The sequence below is a fragment of the Puntigrus tetrazona genome, chromosome 5 (genome assembly GCF_018831695.1).
Source record: "Puntigrus tetrazona isolate hp1 chromosome 5, ASM1883169v1, whole genome shotgun sequence".
Lineage (NCBI taxonomy): Eukaryota > Metazoa > Chordata > Actinopteri > Cypriniformes > Cyprinidae > Puntigrus > Puntigrus tetrazona.
Genome location: NC_056703.1, coordinates 5,142,578 through 5,168,722, shown reverse-complemented (window position 1 = coordinate 5,168,722; position 26,145 = coordinate 5,142,578). Strand labels below are relative to the sequence as shown.

General features: G+C 36.7%; 1 long non-coding RNA gene across 3 annotated transcripts in view; it reads left to right on the top strand.

Moving 5' to 3' along the window:
• Nucleotides 1-26,145, top strand: part of LOC122345808 — a 26,672-nt gene extending 527 nt beyond the window's left edge. Inside the window, exons 3-5 of one of the 3 annotated variants that reach the window (XR_006251034.1) lie at nt 56-104; nt 13,548-13,646; nt 25,627-26,145. This is a non-coding gene — a long non-coding RNA (uncharacterized LOC122345808). Of the gene's footprint in view, nt 1-55; nt 105-13,547; nt 13,647-21,979; nt 22,374-25,626 lie in introns of those variants that run through there. The other 2 variants (XR_006251036.1, XR_006251035.1) reach the window with 2 other exon arrangements.

The following is a 26,145-nucleotide window of genomic DNA, read 5'->3' as shown; positions in this document are numbered from 1 at the left end:
TCCACTTGGACTTCAAAGTCATTTTTGAAATATGGACCCATTTTTCCCCTCTCAGGAAAGATGGAACTGACATTATGCTGCTGTTTTAGAAGCACGGAGGAAAGGTAAAGGGCTGTATTATGATTGTTTCACCAAATAGATGTCATTGATTTAGTCAAGGGGGCTTCCACAGAATATTACCTTATTTACGGAACAAACATGTTGTGCGCCGACAATCCCAAGCATAGAACATACATTTAATAAATTAATAACAATGGAACAATTAATAAATGGAAAATGATTCAGTTAAATAAAGTACATTTTAATATCTTGTAGGTTTACAGAAAGAATACTAAAATTAGTTGTAAGTTGTAAAGATACTTAAAACATCAGCCAACCAACCAAAATCACGTTTTGCATTCCAGGTAATATCAATCAAACTGGTTGTTTTGATTAAGTAAAAATAACTTGAATACTGCTATTTTACAAAATTAAAGTTCATTTGAAAGAAGTTTTTTTTAACATATTAAAAGATTGTTCTATAGCAATAACGGATAACTCCCAACAGTCCTTTTTTTGCCAAAAACTTCTAACTCCATGGATGGATGGATGGACTTGTTTCATCATTGTAATCTCCTCAGATGTCATTGTGATTATAGGCTATGGATGTGAATACACGCAATGGACATTTAAGTGCTGCTTTTATAACGTTCCATTTTGTAAGGTTTCAGCTTTTATTTTGCTTTTAGGCCATGAAGGAGATATCACAGGTTCATCGATTTTGTCGGAATTATCAGTTTTCAATCACTTTTGAAAAAACTCCGCTCAGCTAGCTTGTATTTCAAATTGACCTGAATACAGTGTGCTGGTTCGCTAAAATGGACTTATCGGCTTCTGTTCAAAAACAACAAACTTTTGCAGTAAAACGTAAACTCATGATGCTTTTAAAGTGGACAGTACCGGCTTTTTTGCCAAAACATGTTTAGGGTTCAGAACGCCTTATATATGGAGAATAATCCATAATTATTTTTAATACTGCAGTTTATTGTTATTTGCATATATATATATATATATATATATATATATATATATATATATATATATATAAATAATGTGTATGCAAATAACAACAAACTGCAGTATTAAAAATAATTATGGATTATTCTCCATATATAAGGCGTTCTGTGTATATATATATATATATATGTGTATATGTATATGTATATGTATGTGTATGTGTATGTGTATGTGTGTGTGTGTGTGTGTGTGTGTGTATATATATTAGTTGGTTAGTTGAGAGTCAGTCTTGGAATCACTGGCTCTGTTGATTGAAAACCCCTAGTTTTAATCAGTCGGACCATCCTGTTCTTTTAAAGAGCTTTTTAAGTGATTCAAAATGGAAAATTAGCTTCCCTTCACACATCTCTTTTTCCTTTTAAATCGTCTCATTTTCCAGTGACATAAAACAGATGGCTTAGTTTTTCTTGCTGTCTCTTGCTCTCTCTCTCTCTCTCTGTTTTTTTATTTATTTATTTTTTTGCTCCCTAAACAAATTCTATTCCAATTTAGTGGCTTCCATTAACATGTGTTTCTGCACAGGGCATTGATTTACTGCTGGTATCAAATACATATTGCCAACCAAGTGAGACATGCAACCTTTCATTTTCACGTCGTCGCGTTACAAATTCGACATGCTACATTAACAAGAAAAATGGCTGTGTTTGGCAAAGCCAATGGGAAGTGGCCTGTGTCTTTAGATGACATTTCGTTTTCATTCCGCATTCATTACTTCGTGCTGTCACTGCTGTGCTTTAAGTTGTAAGTGTGAGTGTTTCGCTTTATCGCTGTGAGTCATCACAAATGTCTGTGTGTGTGTGTTTGTCAGAAACGCATAAACGTTACACTGCTGATGTGGAACAGACAAAGCTGTCCTGAATTAAACAAGCACCTTACCTGTGAATGACCACACTAAAACTGTAAATGATGCTTCACATAATATTAAAGCAATACATCTCCATGAGAGGAAAGGCAGTGCCCAGAACAAGAACTTCACTTTTTCTCTCTAAAATAATGCACTTTATTTAAGGTTTCAGCTCAGTTTTATATGGTGGTGACCCAGTAGAGTACCCAAATTCATTATCATACTACAGTAAACAAAAATCTGATCGATCTGTGCTCTCCAAGCTATGCATGATTATACGCTTAAATTTTATTATTAACATTTTGCACTGTTTTTCCCTGCTACACATGACCCTGTTAGAACAGACCCACAACCCGTTTTTTGAGCTGCAACCTCAGCAGTTAAGAACCACTCATTTACGGTGTGTTTTTGCCTTGCTCTTTGAACAGTGTTGTTTCTCAGAACATCAGCTTGATCATTTGCACTCCTGCAATTTCAAGCACCCTTGACATTCCAGTGTAAAAATGATGGAGTGAAATGCTTTTTGCTGCTTTCTCAAGAAGTGTTTACTGAACCATTAAATGTGTTTGGAGGAGCATAGGTCTTTTTTCATAATTATGAATTCTGTCCTATGTGCATGAACTGTATCAACAGTAGCATGCTGTTTCATGTATGTTCAGGATTCTTTCAGGCTGGGCAAATGTTCTCTGGCTTTCTTCTTTCACTGGCCATAAAAAAAAGATTTTTATTTTTTATTTTTTTACTATTCTCAAACAGTTTGATCCCACTGTTTGTTATGAATTCTACCCTGCCTAATGACCCTTTCCAAACCCATAACTCACCTGAGACGTGGGTCATATTTTGCTCATGATGATTAACGGAATGAAGAGCATATTATAAAAACTGATACTCGGGTCCACTTACTCTGGTAGCAGAGCGCTTTTAGCAGACATCATAAAGTGCAGTGTCCCCTGTACCTCATGCTCCATTACCTCTCCTCTGAGCTGAACGCACAGAGCCCCGCTTATTCACTCTCTAATGTAGTGTGTGTGTGTGTGTGTGTATGTGTAGATCTAATGTGACGTTAAATGGAGAGCAGCCTTGCTAATTCAATTCTTACTACAATAGAGTAAGGCCTGAGAGTTTGCCTCCGATGGTGTTTTAAGGCTCACAATGGCTCAGAAAAGAGCTCTATTAAAATCTCATTTTGTTCTACACAAGGAGCAGAACAAACTGAGACCTTGTGTCTTTTGAGAGTTACCAATCCTAGGAATCGTGTTAGGCTTACCTTTGCTTATTTAACAGAATAAAACGTGATTTTTATTTCCACCACTACAGTTGTAAAGAAAATGGTGCTTGCCTGGGCAGAATCGTACTCTGCGATGCTGGGATGTTGTGGGTGGTTGCCAGGGCAGTTGCTAAGGTGAGCGCAGTGTTCTGTGTGACATCATTAACACCATGATGAAAACCGTGCACAAACTCAAACCCTTCACGTGCAACTTTGTTTACATCAGAGGTAGCAGATGGAAAAAACACAAGCCCATTTCACACCGTTAAGAGCCTTTGGGCACTGGTAAAACACCTAATATAGTATAATCAAATATTTACATATTTTTGCATTCAATATTCATGTGCCGCTTGCTGAAAAATATTTCATCAGACCACAGCAAGTTTTAAATTGCTGTCAGTAAAGAAAGATGCTTTTGGATTCAGATGGTGTGTTTACATGATCCACCAGCAGGAGGCTAACTGGGCCTAACTGTGACCCAGTATTTGGTTCTAATTGTTTTAGCACTTCGTTAGGTTATTTCATTATGGTCATTTACTGAAAAAAGATACTATACAATCTGATGGTATTTTGAATATATCTCACGTGGGTTATTTGAAGACATCTACTAAACATTTTAGTTAACAGTAGCGTTAAAACAACCTGCTTAACTTTTATTTTTTAGCACTATTAAGATCACATGATCAAGTGTAAATACCACTCAATCACAGCCTGAATGTTTCCAGATACTTCCAAAAACATGGTTAAAAGAAAATACATTTTTGTAATAGCAAAGCTGATTTATTTTATTATTATTATTATTATTATTATTATTATTATTATTATTATTATTTATAATGACAGATATACCAGTTAATATTTTTTAAAACGTGACTTTATTCAGTAAAATCTTTTTAAATAGTCTTTAATTTCATTTTTAACAGAAGCTTGCCGATTTAAAAGTGTTGCTTTCTTATTGGCCCCAATTTTGAATGGTAGTGCCACAAAACAACGCTTTTATTTCCTTTTTAAAGCGATTTCTATTAATGCAAATATCATTAAGAAGCCACTAAAGCAGTCTGACAAGCCTGCCTCTTCTATCAAGAGCAGCAAGCAGGTAATAACCATATCAAGGCTGCATTATTAGCACACTAATCAAGAGGTGTGTGGATGTATTAGCATGCTAATGGCTCAATCACAATGTCTTCTGAATAGAACTAGAGAGGGAAGTGAGAGGAACTCTATTACCAGACCTTTGAAATTCACAGAGAGCTAATTGTTGCGTACCTCACAAAATGACAAATAACTCAATCTTTCACTCATCTCTCTTCAAGCTGGGTCCCCTGCTTCCCAAGCTGTGGGTCTATTAATAAACAGTGTTAATCAGCAGAAGGAGAGAGTAGTGATAAAAAGGTGAGGAGTTTTAAAAAATTACATTAAACCTGCATTTTAAGATCAATCCAGCATGAAAACTGGTGTGATGAAAAGGTAAGAAAGTTAACATCTCACACATGGTATAAACTATTTCTTCTTAAAACGCTTTAAGAAAGTTCCATTTCTTAACATGAACTAACAATGAAAAATACTTAAATTATAATGTTGAATGTTAATGTCAATTTTAACGTGATTGAAAATGTTTTTTAACATTTTAAAACTAAAATGTTATTTAATGGATCTGAGCTGAAAGGACTAACTATCGTAAAGTGAAATACTTGACAGCTAAATACACACAAACAGACATAAACATAGCTCAAACCTCTATTTAGATTTCAAAGTGCAGCATTTCAATGCATTCAGATGTTTTTAGCAGAAAAGTGTGAATTTAGCGCTACCCAAAACCAATTTTCAGATACCACTGCCTCTGTAGAAATTCTTGGTTAGTACAGGACACTTTTTCCAAAGAGCAGCAGTGTATAGTATTGGTTTTTATGCAATGTATGCTTATACCTCTTTATCTTTCATCAAACCATACCAAATTTGGTAAACTTCCTGTTTCGAAAGCAAGTCAGTCATTACTGCTACAGCTGTATATTACACTTCAGCGTAAGACATATTTTGCATTTGATATCTAGCATCAGGAACTCTGCTAGAAACAGGTAGGCCATGTTATTTTAAAAGCGAATTAGTAGAAAGTAAAACTTTCACTAAACTAGACCACCTTTCCTCAGTTTCTTAACGTCATATGCTCTCCATATTCACAGGAGAGCTTCAGAGCCATTTAAATTCGAGCGCTTCGGTGACATTTTAGAACTTGTAATTTAAGAAGTGTTGCCGCACGTACAATACAAGGCATTTGAAATGCAGGACACTGAATTCTGTCTCCATGTTCAGGCAATAAAATCCATAGTGAACTTCGTTCCACTGCGCACAGCTTATTTAAAAATCGGTCACCACTACATTCTCGACAGCAACGTGGGGTTACGACACAGAATGTCACATTGCTGTGATTAATCACACAAATATTGTAATCACACATACGTGGAGATTCGGAGCAGCTGAGCTGGGTGCTTTGTGCAAAGATAGATGGTGTCCTACACAGGGGGCAAGACACCACATAACCACCCACACGCTTCCCCCTCATTATAACGGGCCAATAAAATAAGACAAATGATGTCTTAATAAGCACAAGGTTTTTTGGTTTTTTTTTTCTTTCTCCAGGCCTGGGTAGTTTGTACGACAGAAATAGAGCAAAGACTTTGGTATCCCATGGCAAAGAGATGAGAGGAAGCTAACGGTTACTTCTACTCACCACCATCCGTGCCACAGTTTTTTTTCCCGTCTCTCCTCTCCCCTACTTTCCCATCTGTGTGATGTATAGCTTGTTTCAAATGCGGATTACTCAGATGTAGTGTTTTCCCTCGCTCGCTCCTGTTCTCTAAGATGCGGTTCTGTAAAGGATCTGAAACAGATTAACAGGCCCGATCCTCCCCGGCTGCGCAGCCAGTGTGGAAATGACTTTTCCACGGCTTGCTGAATGCTCATGCGAGTGAGGCATTTTTAGTTTTTGTTTTCGAGAGTTTGGGAAACAGCCACGCTTTTTGGCGATTTCCGATGCGGAGCCACGCAGCCGGTCAGATCCACTTCAGCCCCGCTACGCTGACTTTATCTGCGCAACTGTAATGATTTTAACGTCTGCCGTATCCTGAAGGACGAGTGGAGGTTTGCTGGCCGAATCCATTTTGAAGGAACTAACTATGAATGAATTTGGCGAACAGCTCGACTCAGCAGAATCCGATTGTTAGACTCTCACGTTGGCTTTCCTATTGTTTCACGTTTCAGCTTTTCTTTTCCCCTTCAATGGTGAAATCTAAACGTTTCTTATTGATAAACTCATAAATTGCTTCTTTATTGCTCCATAATAGCTTGCAGCAGGAAGCTTTTTTACTTAAACTAATTAAGGCAGGATAGATAAAGCCATATAAAAGTGAGGAATAAAACCTGCATGGTGGGATTTATCCCGGTGAAAGCTCTCAGAGAAAAAACACAGTCAGAGATTCAATTTTAAAATGTGACGGTGCCTGTAAATGTAGCCATGTGCTCTTGGCAGACTATAGAGATAAGATGAAATGGAACGAGGGACACGACTGAATCCCATTCGTAAAAGTAGGGCTTGTTTTTGTCGTTCTGCCTCATTAGGGTTTTCATGTGGGTGTTTGTTGAACAGAGCTTTTCCTTTTTCCAATTCCTGTGCATTAAAGTTTCAAACTATCGGCCCGCAACGTTGTTTCATACAGCCCTCCAAGTGCTCATAGTTAAATTTGGTCTGTTAATCAATTTTCACTGTCTGCTATTTATTTGTTTTGTCTTAAATATCGTCATGTAGTTTTCTTTATAGGGTTGTTAAACAATAGATATATCCACAGACATTTCAAGGTTTTTATATATATATATATATATATATATATATATATATATATATATATATATATATATATATATATATATATATATATATATATATATATATATATATATATATTTATTTATTTATATCCTTTTAATATTAGTCATTCTTAATATGACCATTTGATGCTCAAGAAAGATTTCATTATCTTAGCAGTTATTAAAACAGCTGTGCTACTTCATATTTTTGTGTTTAAAAAAATTCACAGTAAATTTTGATAAATACAAAATCAATTTTTTTTATTAAGTACAATAAATAGTCAATACGGCTTTAATATAACAAGTATTAAATAAAAATAAAACCATGCAACTAAATAGCAATTGAAGCATTTGGGGAAAAAATAGCTGCACTGAAGCACTTGTTGCGACATGCCCTCAGTTGATGGAAGTAGCATTTTTATTTACAAATATCGTATGGGAGAATTGATTTATGTATTTTTTTTACTCTGTATATGTTTAGATACCTTCTGACTAATTCAAAGCTAGCTTGGTGTTTCTTGTCTCTTCTCGCGATGAGAAAATTGAAGTTGCCTTTAGATATGATCCGGTTTGCACACTAAACCTACGACAGTATGGTAGATATGAAGGACAAATGAGTCACTTGGATTTTCAGTTCATAAATCAATAACTGCACCCATAACTCCCAAAGTCATTGTGGTTGCACCACTTGTTTTTGTTGTAACAGTCACATTGTCCGGACAGTGATTTTGAGTTTAAGATCTGTATTAAAGCCTAACTTTAGGGTTAGATTGTTCAGCCGTGCATTTTTTCTCTCCATTAGTGGCACACTGCGAGGGATAAAAAGTCAATTTTATGGATACCAAATTCACCTTATATTGTTTTGTTGCTATTTTCTAGAGCTTAAAGTATTTAGGCTGCTGCTACATTCAAAACATGAATGATAAAAATGTTTTTTTTTTAGCCGATTCATTTCTGCACTGATGTATTTTTCACACAGAATTGACCATTGCAAATATTGTTAGTCTACAATAAGCCTTCAGGGTGGTTTCACTGCAGCACTAAAAATTTGGTTCACCACTAAAACTTTTCATCCATCAAAGTCAACATAGTGTCCCCGTATCTCTCTCTATCTATCTATATATCTACCCGTCCATCTATCTTCCTGCTTTTTTTGGGAGCTGTGAGAATGTGTTATTGTGACCTTTGTGGATTTATTTTCTCTTATTCTGCCAAGTACAAGCCCTGAACAATGGCACAAGTATTATTGAGCTTCAGATCTTTCTCTTAGTCCCCTGCGTGTACTCGTTCAGCTTTTCTCACCCTGAATACTGAATAGAAAAGTGGAAGAAGTATACAATAGAGCACCGAGAACATGGCGAGCGAGGGATATAGTAGGAAAATGTGAATAATGAGTCCAGGATTTAACACTTTAATCAATGTTTGATTAATATTTAGCAATTTTCCTGCAGCAGGAAGGCCATTCTAATGGGATCTCTGCTGTTTCCTCCTTTGCTGCTTAAGCCCCAGGCTGGACAAATTACACTGCTGCGCATGAAGCTCAGAAGACAGGAAGTGCACCCCGACATCCTACCAACCTGGTCTGGAATAGAACTAAATCCTTCATGAAAATCCACCCACAATACCACCCTGTACAATCCGTCCCTAAGTGCGGCCCTTCGTTAAAGCTCATTAGAAGTAATTCGGCTTTCTCTACACCCACTCTCACCCAGAACAAACCCTGCTGACAGGCCTGTCCAGGTTTACTACAGGTCAGCATGTGAGCAACTTTCACAGAGGATTAATTTGCTCACAAGTTTCTCTTCCGTAGCTCAAGAGACTTAACGGAGTTCCCCATTAGTCTTTTGCTTCAGCGTTAACTTTTTTGGGTATTTATCTTTAAAGTCTGCCTGAAATCAAAATTGACGATATTTATCGTGTTAGATCACATTGCTGTTTTGTGGTGAACTATTAATTTGTGCAAGTCAATCCACCAAAAAAATATAAACAAATAAATGTGTTGGTAATCTTTTAATACAAATCTGAAAATGCTCCTCCACTCTTAAACAACGGGCCTTCTCTCGTTTTTGAAAGAAACGTCTACTTTACTAAATCCAGTCAATTCAAAGTAGAGAAAACAAGCGACGCCTTCTGTTTTTCTCATTCAGTATTCTGTTTCTCTCAGAAGTATGCCCCAATACAGAAGTAAAATCTTTATTAAACGAATATGAGTCACTAAAGCCATTTTATGTTAAATAAAATAAACGCAAAATATAATATGCAATGAACTTTTTCTCTTTTTGATTAGTTCAACTTGATATTTGATTAAAATATCTAAAATTGAAGGCACAAGTTAAGTAAAATGTTACAAATTTAACAACGAAAAACTGATTCAGAGTAATAGTTCAAAATGAGTAGAATGTGAGCGAGGGCTTGACGTTAACTTTTTTGCTCACCAGTCACTGTGGCTAGTGGTTTTCCAAATTTCCTACCCACTCAGCATTTTCACTGGCCACATTTTTTTTAATACTGTACACAAATGTTTCCGAGTCATTTGACCTATTTAAAGGGCATTTTTCACCTTGCCATATTAAATGCATGAATAATCTTTCATAACAAATTCTGTTTGATTAATAATTTCACTTGAATGAAATAATATAGGGCTGTTACCAATCATATGGAATTAGTATCTACAAAATTGACCTTCCTACTGCAGAAGAAACAAGTGACTGTAGCAGCATTCAGATGCATTTACTCTTTAATGAATCTAAAATATAGCAGAAATGCATTTGCACTGCATGCAAAATTATGCTCCGTGTTTTAATATACGTATAGTTGTATGTACATTATATTATATTCATATTTAACTTAAAAATATGAAATGTTGGAAAAAAGATACTAGCTAGTAGCTACTATAGGAATCTTCAATTTCAGAATTTTCAATGAGTAATCTTAATAAATTTGTCATTGAAGTCTCCAAACGATTTGTTAAGATGGCTGATTCATTTAAGTGTCTGTCCTTATGAATGGACCACTGAGTCATTGACTCAGATGATTCAAAATTCAAAAACTTGAATCATTCATTAACAAAACTATATTCATGACACTGCTCTGTGTCATGCATATACACAAATGTTTTGTGATCTGCGTTTGAAGCTACTTTCATTTCACCAAACGAAGCAAAAACAGTCGACGATATATCAATATTTTACATTCAAATACTGAGCTAAAACGTATATTAACTGCATTTTCAGTTGCATTAATTTGGTTTGATTTCTCTACGGGATTCTCTCACATAGATAAGCTGCTTGAGCCTCGTTATTAGGGTTGCAACGGATCAAAGATGATCTGTGATCCGTTTTGGCAAGTATTCTGGTAAACACAGAAGGTTATGACCACGTTTTAAGTTAATATATGCAGCTGACTAAAGAAACTGAATGTGTGTCAGTATTTGGTCCGTGCATTTAGCCTTAAAAGGAACAGTAGCCAAGAAATACCTACTTTTATCTGAATCGCTAACAACACACCAGCTTCAACAAAGATTAATTTGTATTTATCTTATCCAGTAAAGTTTATCCTTCATTATTTTGATGTAGGCCGTTCATCTGTACTTGTAATTTGTGCAGTTGTTCTTGTTGTATTGCTGACTTCATTAGATAAGCTAGTAGTTTCTGTTTGGGTATAGAAATCCTTAAAGTAAATTTAGTAATAATTTGTATTTTTTTGGATGATCTAAAAAAAAAAGAAGATCTGATCTGTGATTCAAAATCCATAGCGTGATCCGATTCGTGAGTTTTGTGATCCACCTCATTGTCCTGTCAAGTTGACATTTACATGGACCAAATGTAATAAAATCAGAACCATTCCCACCAAATTTTCAGTGCAATTAGATGTTTTAATCAGGTCCTTCTTGCTCCTTCAAAAAATGAGCTTGACTCAGACAAGCATTAAGCTGGTTATACTACTGTATATAAAATTCAAGCTGCCAGAGTGGCTAGTGGGAGTGACTGCTGAAATCCACACACATTGCTGGGTTGGCAGGTGTTAATGTCAAGCCCTGACGTAAGCTCTTAAAATCTGCATACATAAATATTAAATGATTAAACCCTGCCTTAGCAAAAAATATATTTAAAATACATCAATTTCACACTATAGTATAGTTCAAAAATATTTACTTAAACTTAATTTGGGGTACTACTTGTGCATAATGGACATATTTCTTAATATAAAGTCTAATATCTGTTTTAATTGTGATCTTTGAATATGCCTAATACCATTCTTTAATATATAAAGTGTATCTAAAGTATATTTGCAATCGTTCCACTTTAGCACAGTCGTATATATTAAGTATATCTTTAATTGGACTTCAGCACTTCTTCCACACAATTAAAGTGCGTTAAGTACAAAAGTAGTTGTTCCAATTTAACATACTTTGGGAAAGTACAATTGCAGTGCATTTTATAAGACAAGTATGTATTTGTATTTGTATTATAATTAGCATGAAACTTATTTCAAACACAGGGGGGGTTTAAATAGATTACATTAAAGAGATCTCCTTTGTATTTTTTTTGTTTTTCTAATGGGTTCCTTCAGTCTCCTCTGTTAAGTCAAGGTTGAAGGAAGGTTGCTTGAAAATCTCGATCAAAGCTCAATGCTGAACGTACACGTGTGAGTGTGTGTTTGGGTGAAGTTTCACACTTTTCCCACACTCTCTAGCATGATTTCTCATCTCCGTCTGTTTGCTCATTAATAAACTGACCTTGGAGAGTCAGTGTTAGACAGGCTGCTGGAGGATTTAAAGATTAGCCTGCCTCTTGCTTCAGTCCATCTTGTATGCTCCACCTTTATGGAAGTATGATATGTTTATTGGCCTGCCAGACACACAAGAGAGAGTCATATAAACCCCCACCAACAGCCTTTGTCTCCTTCCCTCTCCATCTCTCTCTCTTTTTGTCTTTCATCCATTATCTACCTCATCTCTCCCAACCCTTCATGCACTCTCTTTTATCCTGTGTCTTTTCCTTATTAATTCTCTCTGGCTTGTGCTTTTCTTTCTTTTCACTCTTATATGAACTGCAGATTTACAGCTGATAATCAAAATCACCATCTTGCCTGTTCATCTCTATTTCTGTCTTCATCTCTTTCTGTTTCACTTTCTCTGTCTGTAGCACACACACACACACACACACACACGCTCAGACTCTTTATGTAAAAAAACTAGATGTAACAGGAAGAAAATTAAAGGGGAAAACACACTACTGTGATTTTAGGGAATCAATGTATTATTGCAAGACAGTGAATCCAGTTATTTTATATTGATTTTTTTTCATTTTATTATTGAGAGAATCCTTTGCAAACATGATCCTTTGCAATCTCAAGAACAAAAAAAAGACTTATTACTAATAATTTGAAAATATATTGTCTGTGAGGAACATGACATTTTTAAAAACCTTATTACTGTACTTTAAAAAGTGGTACCCAGTGAATGTTGCCTTAGAGTAATTTGAACTGATTTGATCAATAAAAAGCCATTTTTATCTTATATGGAAAATAAAATCTATGTTAAGTGTGGGGGTAAAGGGATAGAAACGTAGTTTTTTTTAAATAGAGAATTTAGTCACCATCCAGGATGTAGGTTAGAGTAGTCAATATTTGAAGTGTATCAAAACCTTTCATCAAAGCTAACCTAAAACCAGAAAGTGTTCCTGTCTTTGGGGAACATTTTTAATCCACTCCAAATGTTGACTAATTTATATGTTCATATGGAACAGAACTGGAGAAGTTTAGCATCGCAACACTAGCTTACCAGTGGTTCCTCTGCAGTGAATGGGTGCCGTCAGGTTTAGAGACCAAACAGCTGATGAAAACATCACAACAACTAATTCGCACCGCAGTCCATCAATGCGTGTTTTGTAAAGTAAAAAGCTGCATTTTTGAAAGAAAGAAATCCATCAGGGTGTTCCATAATCAAATAGTAATCAGATTCTCAACATTTTACTCATCTACGAGCAGGATTTCCAAAGAAGTGCACTGATAAATCTTTTAGCAAGCACAAAAAAAGCTCTACACACTTATTAAAGAGGGTGAAATAGGTGAACGAGGTGAAAAGCATGTGATGTTTCTCTGATGAATAGCAGCTTAACTCAAAGGCTCTTTAGCATAATATTCAACAATAAATCAGCTCATAATAGATGAAAAAAGCCTTGCTGTGATGCTGTAGCTCTGGTGGCACATAGCGTGATATCATCTGTGTTTTTTAGTACAGATCCCTGACTCTGGCCAGGTAAGTCATGCTTTGATAAACAGCCCAACTCCGTTCTCAGCCTCCATCTATCTTAATGTTTTAGAAATCATCCAGCTGAGAAGCAGAACCACTTAATCTTAACAGGCCTTTAGGTGAAAGAGAGCCGAGCCAATGGTGTGTGAGCAATCTGGGCTGGAAGGTCACAGGATAGACGTGAAGATAGGCTCGCTAAGACTATTACATCAACATTGTTGAATGGTGTCATAAAATGGACATCAATTATCTGAAATTTACAGGCGGACAGGCTGAGTTGGCACAGGTATGTGGCGTCAGGAGGGGTTTTGTGATGGGGGCTGGAAGAAGAGCGGCAGAAGAACAGCGAAAGCGGCTAAAAGGTGAGAACAGCTCTGCTAATTCGTTAAGACATTCATTATCACCTGTGGCTACGCTGAAAGTGCCTGCTTTGATATCTGAGTCTCTCTCTTGCCATCACATACACTTTAAGATCTCTAAAAATAGGCTTAGTGACAAACTGGAAAGCACACCTAATTAAAACAGATTTGACTGTGGATGAAGCAAGACTGACCAGAGCAGCATTTGGAGCCATGCTGGACTTGGACAATGATAATTATTCATAGTCATTATGACTTTCACTATTTGCACGCACACACTCAAACATTTTGGGGTCAACAAGGCGGTATTTATTCACTCAAAAATACAGTCAAAGCAGTAGTGATGTGATGCATCAGATGATATTTATTTTATTTTTTAATTTTCAGTCGGCCTTAGTACACATTGTAACTACAGAAGAGTTTAAATTCAAAAGCGAGATATTAATGGTCTAGTCAGATTCGACAATCTATAAGATGCAGCTAAAAGAGCTACCACCAGGCTGGAGATCAGCTGAATGGATTTTAAAAATTGTAAAACACAACTGTTAAACTGAAGTTGGAAAATAGTGGAGTGTTCCTTTAATTGTTGGACTAGCCTACACTTAGAGCAAAAATTTAGGAGGCCTTTATTTATGACTGACAAGCCCATTATTTTAAAGATTCTTCTAAATCTTGTGCTACTTTTAGTTTTGTTTTGTGTATACGGACCCAGATATATTTATTTAATTGCTATTGCATAAAACTTGATTTTTGATGTGTAATTGATGGTAATAAATTGATCAGCCCAAAGCTGACATTAAATGTGCTGAATGTAGGATTGACACAGAGTGGTTGAACTAGGTATTGCAGTTTGTTTGCCAGTTTCAAAGACTAAAATTAAATATGTTCTGTTTTACGCCAAATGGCAACCTGGGATTACCAAAAAAAAACGTAGCATGTTTCTTAAATATCTGCAAACATATTATGGTAATGTAATGCTTTATTATGAGTCGAAATCCTACATAAAGCACCTTTAAACTATGGCACAGAAAATTATATTAGTACTAAAATGGAACTGAAGATGTCCAGAGGACAAAAATAGCTTCTTGGTGAAATAAACTATTTTCTGCCACTGGTTTGCACAGCTGAAGTGTGCTTGGTCCAGACACGGCTAGCGTTTGCATGGACGTGTGATTAGTTACTGTGGTCTCTTCTACATGAGTGCCCCCTTTAAAAAGCCTGCATGCTCTGCTGTTTACAGCAGTGCCTTAAGTATCCCTCACGGAGCTATTAGCAGAATCTGCAAGCCGAGCATAATGAGAGACTTTGTGGCATTTCTTATTATTATTTTATGATTGTTAATCTCGGCTCATCTTTGTTCCTCTGCAGCAGGCGTCTGTAATGTCCTCTCTTAGGACCGAGGTATTTCTGCTGGGCTGGTAGTAAATAATCTCCATGTGATTGTGCTGCGTGTTTATGGGCTATCAGAGACAGCTGGGCCAACTAAACTTAATCAGTTTATTAGTAGAGTGCTGAGGAAATGTGATATATGATGTCTAGGGTAATCAGAAGTCATCACGCTTCACTGCTTGGCCTCAAAATTCATAACGGTGCCAATTATTCCTCAGTTATTAATTATAAAACATATTTTCCTTTATTAGCGTTTCTATCGCCCATGTTGTAGATTTGGGAGAGGATGCGCGCAGGAACAAAGCCAGTTGCCGGTACCTCTGGTAGTATGCGAGAAGAGATAATTAGCTTCCCCCATCCTGCAAAGGGTTTTACACCTCTGTGGGGGTGCTTGAGCGAATTGGAAACTTGGATTGTGAATTCAAGAATCCTGGATTTGACTCAAAACATGCCGCTTTCAGTAAAAAAGGAAAACTCGGTTGTGTTTTACGAATTTTCTTTCCGCAAGTCACGACCTCGCATGATGTCATCATTTCAGATGTGTCACAATAGCTTTTCATCACGCTTATTTTTGCTTTGTGATGAGACTTCAGCGAGTTTGACTATATGTGCTTGAGGTCTTCTTCCGAGCCCATTTTCCTTTTGATCGTGTTTTCATTCCGGGTGAATTGCTGCAATTTCCCGGCTGATCTGACGGTGTGTTGGTGGCCCATGATCAGAAAGAGCAAGGGAGTTTCAGAATTTTGGGCTTGCCAGAGGAAAAGGAGAAATCCTCTTTGAAATTCCAAAACATAACCGCTTTCATTAGGAAGAGTGTCAAAACATTGTATAACAGCCAGAGTGAGTGCAACTCTGTTTAGAAAATGTTTATATTTTTGAACATCGGGATCGCTTGAAATCATACATGCATTGGTATACCTTGAAGATTTGGTTTCGGCTCGTGTAAAAGTTTTCTCCGCCTTTAAGATGTTGTAATGTGCTATTCTGTCAGACAGAAAGGTGATTCATTTCTAGTCCATTTAAGTTTCGGACGAGATTAAGAAAATGTCTACCCCAGCGTCTTTACTATAGCTTTAAAATGTGATTGCAGCTCGTTTGTTCAGAAATGGTGGTTTATAATATCATATTTAATATTTAAAAAACATTTTAAGCTGTAGTCTGTAAGTTTTGCCTCTTTGTCACCATCTGAAACCTGCAGTTAGTGTATAAACGTTATATGAAACATTTATCAAACTCTTTATATAATTTTATGCAGAAGGTTATAACACGATAATTACCGTCTATCCCTACTTCAAAGGAAATTGTTCTTTTAACCTCAAAAAGCAGTTTAATGTGTTTAGAACTTGTACTATTTTAAATACAAATCATTTGTATGTACAGTAATACTAGGTGCTGTAAGAAAAGGCTACAAATGATCCGCCATCTGAAGCGTCCACGTACGGGACATGATCTACTAGTCGAGACTCCTTCTCTATGCCTACAGACATGATATAATAATGCAAAGATGAAGGGGGGCAAATTCACATTTCCCTCAGAAACTATTTCCCTATGTTCATAAAGGACCATCAAAATAAAGCGTTACCTAGTATTCAAACGCCCCCATATGCAGTAGGTAGTATTTAAATTTTTTTTCCCCAAACTATTTTAATGAATACAAATTGGGAGAATTTATTAAATGAAATATTAAACATAAAATTAGGACATATTAAATGAAACCAGAAATTTGAGTAAGTAGGGTTTTGTCTGAAACCTCCACCCGGTTGTAGAACACTGCTCTGAATGATAGCTTGTATTAGTCAATCTTTCTGTAGATTAGATGGTAGTTTAACTAGTTAAACCTTTGAGTGGCTTTCCCAGCGCTGCTCATTAGTACATCACAATTATCACTTTGTCTTAGTATCTTATCTGAACTTAACGAGCAAGGGAAGGGTACAGGACCCCTGAGTGATCTGGATCTAATGAGTCGAGAGGTCTTGTGTTATCCAGAGGGGTTTATTTGATAATGACCATCTGACTGTGCATTATCCTTCTTATTAATTATTCTTTAATGTGACAGAAAAAGAGACCGCACGTGTCCAGGAGCACTTAATCTCCACAGCGTCTGCTATGTTTGTTCTGCAGTAATGACTGTGGCTACTTACTAAATATATCGATGTATATGAAATAGTTGATTTTGACAATATTTTCTTAGTTTACACAGAAAGTCTGTAAACTGGTTTCCCAGCTGAAAGGTCAGCTGCTCCAGACAACAGTCATTATTCTGCAATACTTCACCGAATGCCACAATTGACCAGTCACAATCAGGTATTTTGTGTAAGGAAACTCTTTTTCCTGTAAATTCATCAGTGTTGAGTTAGCATCTCCTCTTCGAGTGTGTTGAGGATAGTATTGTGCGGCTTTGAAAGCGAGCTGTATGAGGTGTGTTTTAACCAGGTAGGCCTGCGGTTCATTAAAAGCTGTGCGTTTCTGCGCTCTGACAGTGTGTCAGCCGAGACGACAGCAGCTGCTGCACAACATCACCTGTGATGATGTGCCTCTAATCAAAGGCTTCCTCTTTGGAGGTGAGCCGTCTTAGATCTCACACCCTTAAAATCAGGACAGAGATCTTTATGAATATATAGCAGAGGCACTTGTGCAAACACTGAAATTATGCTCAAAGATATTGTGCCCATGCAGAAATATTATCTGCCCTTCCTGAAAAGTCCAGTTTAATTTCCACGGAGGCTTAAGCTGGCTTTAAAAAAATAATTGTTCTGGTGTTTTCTTATTATTCTATAATGTCTGCTTTTCTGTTTTCTGTCATTTTCTGTCATCTCTCTATTCTTGAGTTATTAGTTTTATTCAGGTAAATACAGTGAACAGCTGTAGTGCCAACCTGACTAACATGCTCTCACTGTCTCTGTCTCTTTTTCCGTTCTTCTGCTTCAGATAGGTACTTATAGCAGTTCGCTTTTCCACTGAGTGACACACACCTGAGATTTCAGCTGTGATTGTGTGAATGTTGTTACCGATTTGACTATCCAGATGACAAAATCTGAGGCTGAAACGTGTTCAAGTGTGCTTTGTGACGTTTCCTAGAGGTTTGCATCTCATTAAACGATGTGTGTGTGCACTCACACACATTGAGCTCCAAGGGTTTGTCACCTGAGGTGTAGCCAATTAAACTTAAAAATACATAGTCTATTAAAAATCTCTTTTAACAACTACCAGACAAGCATTAAACAACTGTTCGGCAATTTCGTTCAGTTTCAGGGTTCTGGGTTCGACTCGCACAAATTATTGTTCAGTTTGTTGATAAGGAAGATGGTTGCATTGGAAGATTTAACGAAATATCAAACCTTTCAAGAATGATTTCAAAATGGTTTAATATAGACTTATAGGCTTAAATGTGCTGAACCTTTATTAACAGAGTTTAAAATTGGGTCATTTGCCAAAACAACATTGCTGTTTGCCATTTTTATACATTTTAATTATTTAATTGCATACATTTTGCATTCATAATGTGTAGATGCTCCATTCATTCTGATTGATGATTATCATGCGGTTGAAATGTGTACGTCCTCTGTTTAATAGCTGTGACAACAGATTTTGAAGTACGTATTAGTTGTGCGAGATCTCTATTTCTGTCTATTGTAAAGCAGGTTATTACTAAGAAGAACAGTGTGCGTGTTTCCAGGGAAATAATAGGTTTTCCAATATTAAGTCATTTTTGTTCATTTCTGTTGAAACACTGACTGTCGAAACTTGAAGCTCTGTTTTTTGAAGTGGGACTGTTTTTTCTCAGTGAAAGACAGAGTAGTGTTCTGAACAAGTTTTTTGAAGCAGTCATTTTGTTTAGTGACGCTACAGTGGCACAGAAATTACATACCAGGGATATTAATGGCTGGTTCAGACAGCCTAAGCATAACAGCAGAAAAAGAAAGTGGATTTTTGAGCATGCTATTTTATATTTGGTTTCTCAAAATAACCTTACATGGACATGCAACACTGTTCTTGTAATATAATAATCCATCTCACAAAATAATGTTCTGCATCAGATACAGATTTAGCCATATCCTCTTCAGAAAATTTGCAAAAGGACTTGGAAGCCTTTTTTGGATGTCATAGTTGAGTAAAATTGACATTAAAGATCGGGGACCACGACTTTTCCGGCACCCAACAGAAATAGCCAAAATCTTCCAGAGGTACTTTGCAGAGAAGAGATTTTAAAAAATGCTTCATAGGTTGTTTGATCTGGTGTCTGATTTTGGCTCAGCACTTATGTTGGCTCATGACTGTTGCTCGAGATTTGCTCTCTCGGTGTAAATATTTGCGGGAACAAGTGCACTCAACTCTCTGTCTCTCGCTCGCTCTCTCTCTCTCTCTCTCTCTCTCTCCCTCACACACACACACTCACATTTTGAGCCTGCAAACAGTGAGAGGTGAGGTCAGAATGACACACGCACCTGACAACACTCCAACGTCTGTCATCTCACCTCAACTGCATCTCTTCTTCATGTTGACACGCTTACTGCTCTATTTTACTCTTATGTATTGTAAGCATAACACCACACAACTGAGCATATAAGTGCTTTAAAAACACGCACAGTGGAAAACATCAGTAAAAGTGCCATATTATGTGACGAGAGAATGTTAGATCATTGCAGATCTCATTCATTGCGTGTTTTATTATGGACACCAGTGTAATGCATTATGATGAATTAACACTATAACAAGTTACAGAAATGGTGGATTACGTAATGCATTCCAACAGTAATGCTAAAATTTATATTTGAAGACGGTAGGCATCCCCATAGCTTTCACAGTACAGTAAAGGCCTATCAACATGACATATGCTGCAATACGACCGTTCTGTACAGCAAGACCCATCTTGAAATGGATGTACGTGTGTGTAAATCCAGCATTTCAGCGCCATTTGACTCCACGCGAATATATTCAGGGAGCGTTAGGCTAAGGTGGCCTGCTGTTTTTCATGAAAATAAATGAGGCGTGAGGAGGTATGCTAAGGATTGCCGTGGTCTGTGATCATACAAGGCCTATCAGCCAGTCAGATTCAAGTATTTCTCCAAAGCTAGTTATAATGCTTGATAATTCACCGGCCACATATTTAAACACAGACCCTTAATCTGCTCTCTTAAAGTAAACGAAACAGTGCTGTGATCAACCGAGCTGCTCTTTAACAGGCAGAAAATGGGACTCCCACTTTGTCCCCCACCCGAGCGCTCTTGGCTATTGTGCGGCTGTCAGCGCTAAGCTCCGCTGCCAAGGAAGACACGGCATCGGAGCGGCACACAACCATACAAGCACCTCTTCTGTGGCTACAGAAATAGAGAAAGAAGAGAGAAGCCAAAGGAGAGACGGGGAGGCTTGTGCGTGCAGCGCTGTGTGTGTGTGTGTGTGTGTGTGTGTGTGAAGAGAAAATTAAAGCCGGAGAAAGAGGAGCAGTGTGCTAAAGAACTACTTTGAAACTACCTCACCAAGCCACAAGTTAATTACAATTTAAAGTACATTTTGGAGTCAAAAACTCTTTAAAGAGGGGGGAAAATAGTTAACTGCTTTGATTTGCTTTAATGTAGTATTCTCCTAAAAGGTCTACAGGGAATCTAATCGGAGAATCACGTTCTAAATCTTGTCATTAATGAATTACCAATCATTGGTAAGTGATTCTAGCATGCATCCATTTTATATATGGACACGTGTGTTTAACTTTTATTTACACTAGCAGCCAAATGTTTGGAATAATTAGTAAGCAAGTAATTATTTATTTTATAAAAATACAGTAAAATAGTAACATTTTGGAATCCTATTAAAATTCAACGGCAGCAGTTTTTAACATTGATAATCTTTAGAACCATTATTAATAGAGCACCTGTAATAATTAAGCCGCAAATAAACATTAGAATCATTTCTGAAGGATCATGTGACATGTGAAAATTCAGCTAATTAGCCATTTTAAATTGTAATAATATCTTTAAATATTCTATATTTTACAATTTTTTTAAATCAAATAAATGCAGCCTTGTTGAGCATGAAAGACTTTACTAAAATATAACTAAACTATTTTATAACTAAAATATAAAAGATTTCAATACCATGTCCTGATTTTATGCTGGCATACCTGTGTTATATCAATATTGAACGTTTCCGCATAAAGACTACATGTTTTTCTTGTAGACTTTGTACATGTACACCTATGAATGCTAATAAGATCAGTGTTCATTTACATCTAAATGAAGAGACTCACCAGAATGAATTAGGTGCTCCAAAACTACATGAAAGTGAGGACCATTCAGAAACGTGTTTGATTATTCTTTCAGCTCGCTCGGAGTGCTGACATTAAAAAAAACAGCAGTGTAGTGTTTGGTCACGCAACACTGCAAGTCTCCAGGAAAAGCATGACGTGTGTTTAACTTACGTTAGTAGTGTCGCTACTTTTGGTTAGTTCGCAGCGCTGTGCGGGAGGCGGTTTTTGCTTCATCCATTAAGTTTAGTTTGTTAATATGAGGATTGGAAAGTGAGAAACTGTGAGTCAAGAGACAGCACCGCCTGTCCCACTAACAGTGGCATAATTCACGAACCAACTAAAAATCCGCACATGAAAGGAGATTATGAGACTCATTTAGTTCCACATCAGCGCAGAATATCTTCATTAGAGTTTCTGGTCTTTATAGTGAAAAACTATCAACAAAGTCAGGGTTTTCCAAAAAAATGGCACATTCGTTATAAGTACTTCGACAAAGACATAAATCCTACGCGTTTTTTTTTCCTTCAAGTTACCTTCGTAGTCTTAATTATACTGCGCTTGCTGCCATCCCCGCGGGCGATCTTTGACGTGGGAGAGCTCGAAGTTAGCAGTAACATTCATCATTTTTGCTTTTCATGCCAGTCGAATGGTTGACTAAGCTTAAACATATATTTGGCTTCCTCTCTCATGTTCCCATACTCAGGCCTCCAGTGCTGCCTTGCGCTTCTTCTGTGTGTCGGTCTCTCCTGGTTTGCCCGTACCTCCCAGGATCGTCTTCAAGCTCTCCGTGGTTCTGCTGTGAAGACTTGCTGGTCTGTGCATGGGATCTTCCCAAAACCAGCAATCACACACACACACACATTTATCTTCGATTAGTGGATCACTTGTTTTTACGTCATGTTCTCTGCACATTTTTTGGGAGGATAATAAGGGCTAGAAATAGTTAGGCGATATTAGTCCTCAGGATTTTATGGAAGCCCATTTCTGTCACATAAACTGTAAAGAAAAGAATATATAGGACATAACCAGATGTTTTTTAGATAACGTATCCGGTTGGGTTACGGTAGGTGTAGGGAGGGTTTATTGTTCCAAAAAGGTGGCATGCATTTTAATAATTTGAATTACAATTATAATTTAGACTCAATGCATTATTATCGTGTGCTGTTTTATAATGTGCTACAATGCTGAGGTGCAGATAATTGCTACTATTTGCAGTAAGTAGCATAAATATCAGAAAATTCCACCTAAATAGAATCTCTAGATATTTACTCTTAGGGTAAATAGCGTCCATTGCTATTTGCATTGTGTAAATAGCATCTATCGCTAAGAAAATGTGCTATTTACACTCAGTGCATTAATATATTCTGTAGCCAACCGACCAGGGGTGTAGATTTGGCTGTTTTGTAGAAATGTACAGGCATTTTAAAATTCGTGCCTAGCAAGTTTTTGTTGCCATGACAGAAAAACTGGCTGTACAATGTTAGTTTTTATTAATGACTGCTATATCCTTGTAGCAACACTCAGAGTGCAATGTGTACTTGCATTGTGCTTCAAAACACAGCAACACATCAACAAAAACGTGCATAGCTAGAAGCGTCTGCATTCATACTTGCCTTAGTATTGATAACGGCGCAGAAGATATTTCTGGCGTGAAAACCACGCTTGTGATACTGTTGCAGAAGACGGAATGTTTTTTATATAAATGACCATTTATACTTGGAATATTTAACACCGTACTGAAATAAGAGCTCAACTAATGTGACTGAAGTTTTAAAAATGTACAAATCAAATAAATAAAAAAATGTAAACTCTACAAAGAGACATAAAAGCCAGTGAAACGGAGCACAAAATGTAGATTAATTCCGCCCTGTACGAGTTCATAAACATCAAGCTCAAGGAGAAATTACAGGCTTTTGAGTGACGGGTAAATATTAGCAATCAAAATGTGTCAGGTGCTGGCGTTGATTGTGTGTTAACTCCTCCCTTCTCGGAGGTGTTTCCCCTCCGAGTGACCCCGCTGGAGCTCCATCTGTTGTAGCTCTTTGTGTTGTTCCCTGTAGAACAGAGTGGAGAAGAAGTTTATCGCTTCAGATTCTGCCAGCAGGAGGCTTTGTTTGGAAACGGCTTTGATTCTTCATCTTGCTCTCCGAATAAAAGCTCCAGCACACACACAAATGTCTTGAGGAGAAAACTTTGGACTGGCACGCGTCCTTCCGTTTTGTCTAGAAAGCGAATGTGTGTCTTTAGAGAGTGTGGAAGGTTTGTACGGGTCACCTCTACAAACAAATTCTGAATTACAAATTTTCTTGCAATCCCTCTGTTTCCTTTTGAGACCGGGTTACTGAGAAAACGATATATGATATCAGTCATGTGTGGCAAATGTTTCCACAGTTTTCTGGGTTATCTGATTCGGTGGCCCCAGTCGAAACGGTAGTGAACTCCTACACAATTGCATCAAAGCGTATAGGGAAGATGTTTTATTAACTGTATTGTGAAATCAACAGTCTTAACAAGAGTATAACACTCCTTGAGATCTTTTTGTGTTCCACGGAAGAAAAATGGCATACAGAATTATGACCAAACTTTCATTTTTGGGTGGATTTTCCCTTTAATGCTACACTATTAATTACACTTGAGGAGCCAAAAATGTGCATTTATGTATATAGAGAAGATATATATATATATATATATATATATATATATATATATATATATATATATATATATATATATATATATATAAATTTTTTTATTGATTCCCAGTTGTATTATTTTAAATGTAAGTTAGAGATTTTAGCGACCTCCGGTTTCACGTTTAGCAAAATACAATTTGAAATTTTTCCATTTTGTAATACATTTTTATTGCAACTTCTTATAACATAGCAGTTTGCGTTAAAGTTTTGTATCTAATATGACATTGCACAATATTTCCCATGCATATCCCAAAAGATTTTGTTTGTTTTAAGGTTTAATGAAGATTTTCACTCCCAGATTTTCTCAAGCTTTTGGACCCCCCTGTAGGATTTGTAGATGCTGACTGTTCTTACGAGCAGCTTGTTTTATTTCTTTGACACATCTCAAGATATACATGTGATCCAAGCCGATGCAAAATAAGAATTAATATTAAAGCCTGTGACACTTAGTGACACCAAAGCATATTTCTGAATAAGAAGTGACAGGTGTATAAAAGAGAGTTTCATTAAAATGTCATATTTTCTAGAATGCTAATTGTCTCTGTGGTACTTTATCATATTTTATTTTAGAAATGTAACTATGCATGACCTTGAAAAGATTCGGCTAGTTTAGATCCTACTCTGAATGTTTCGTTTAGTGTCTAAAGAGCAAATGCTGATATTTATAGATGCAAATTTGTCTCTGTGCCGGTCTTAATTATACCATTTTACACAATTTTTATCCATTTCGCACGTTTTTATTCCTGAATGTGACCCTGGACAAAAAATAAAGTCGTGGACTGCACAGGTTTATTTGTAGCAATATCCAACAATACATTGTATGTCAAAGTATCAGTTTATCATGTTAAGTTCATAAGGTCTCTCTAGAGTTGGTAAAAACTGCTTGATAGCAGTCTTTGGAAAATATTGCTTGTAAAATGGCTGCTTTATTCTTTTAGCCACAGGAGCTGGAATTTTGTTTCTAATTTTTAGCGGGATGTTTTCATTCACTTAAAGCTAATATTTTTTTTCTGAAGTTTTCTATTGCTTTACAACTGCCTATTTTCTTTGCTCTGTAATCATTTCCAATTTTTCTCCTGTTGTTCAGGTAACCGCAGGAAACACTTTTTCCCCCAGCCTGAAAATAGATTTTCCTTCTTTGTAAATAAAGTTCATTTTTCTGTATTATAGTTATTGGCATTGGCAAACGCATGTGGCATGTTTTGATCCTTGAACTCTCTATTATTTTGGGGGTTGGTAAGATTTTTTTTTTTTTTAAGCGAAATTTCATGCTCACCAAGAGGGCATGCGTTTGGTTAAAAGTGCAGTAAAATACTAATATTGTGAATACTAATATTTTCTTTTTTAATATATCATAAGGCATCATCATTTCTCCAGTGGTTAGTGTCACATTATACTTCATAAATACCTCTAATATGTTGATTTGGTGCTCAAGAAACATTTCTGATTATTTTCTACCTTGAATATTCTACTTATAATATTTTTTGTGGAAACAGTGGTACAGAAAATAATTTATCATCATCTTTATTTTGATCATGTCATTGCTTGAATGAAAGTTTATCACCGTCGTCATCAAAATCTTTAAAAAAAGAAAGACATTTTTAAATGATTGTGTACATGTAATAATTTATCATTATTTTTCGTGATTGTCCTCTAGCGTTGTGGCAGCGGAGAGAGAGCCAAATGCATGTTGGGAAGGAGATGGAATCATCTGGAGATGTCAGGCTTGGCTTCCTGCACAGAGGCAGCGTGTATGTCTTTGCCAGACTGGAGAATAAAGTCTTTGATCACTGCGTTGGGCAAAGCTTTACTGCCCCCTCTGCCAATTAGCAGGGCACTGCCCCAACTGCCTCAACTGCCTCATGCCAATCAGCTCTGCCAGTTTGGATGATTACAAGTCGGTGTGCCTCCACCCAGGTCAGAGAGGGCACGGGGACGTCACAGACTGTGGTTCTGTGGAAAAAAATAAGGAGTGGGTCTCCTTTTTGCTCTCTTTGTTTTATTTTCAGGGTCTGTCCCAGCACTGCTGCAGCTTTTGTCAGCCCTCATTCAGGGACCGGCTAGAAAAACATAACCACTATGTTAAGACTGTAGGTCATTCCAATTAGACCAGTGTACTTTTTTATCTGAACTATACTAGTCAGATTGGAATATTGAAGTTTTTGAAGCATCTTAT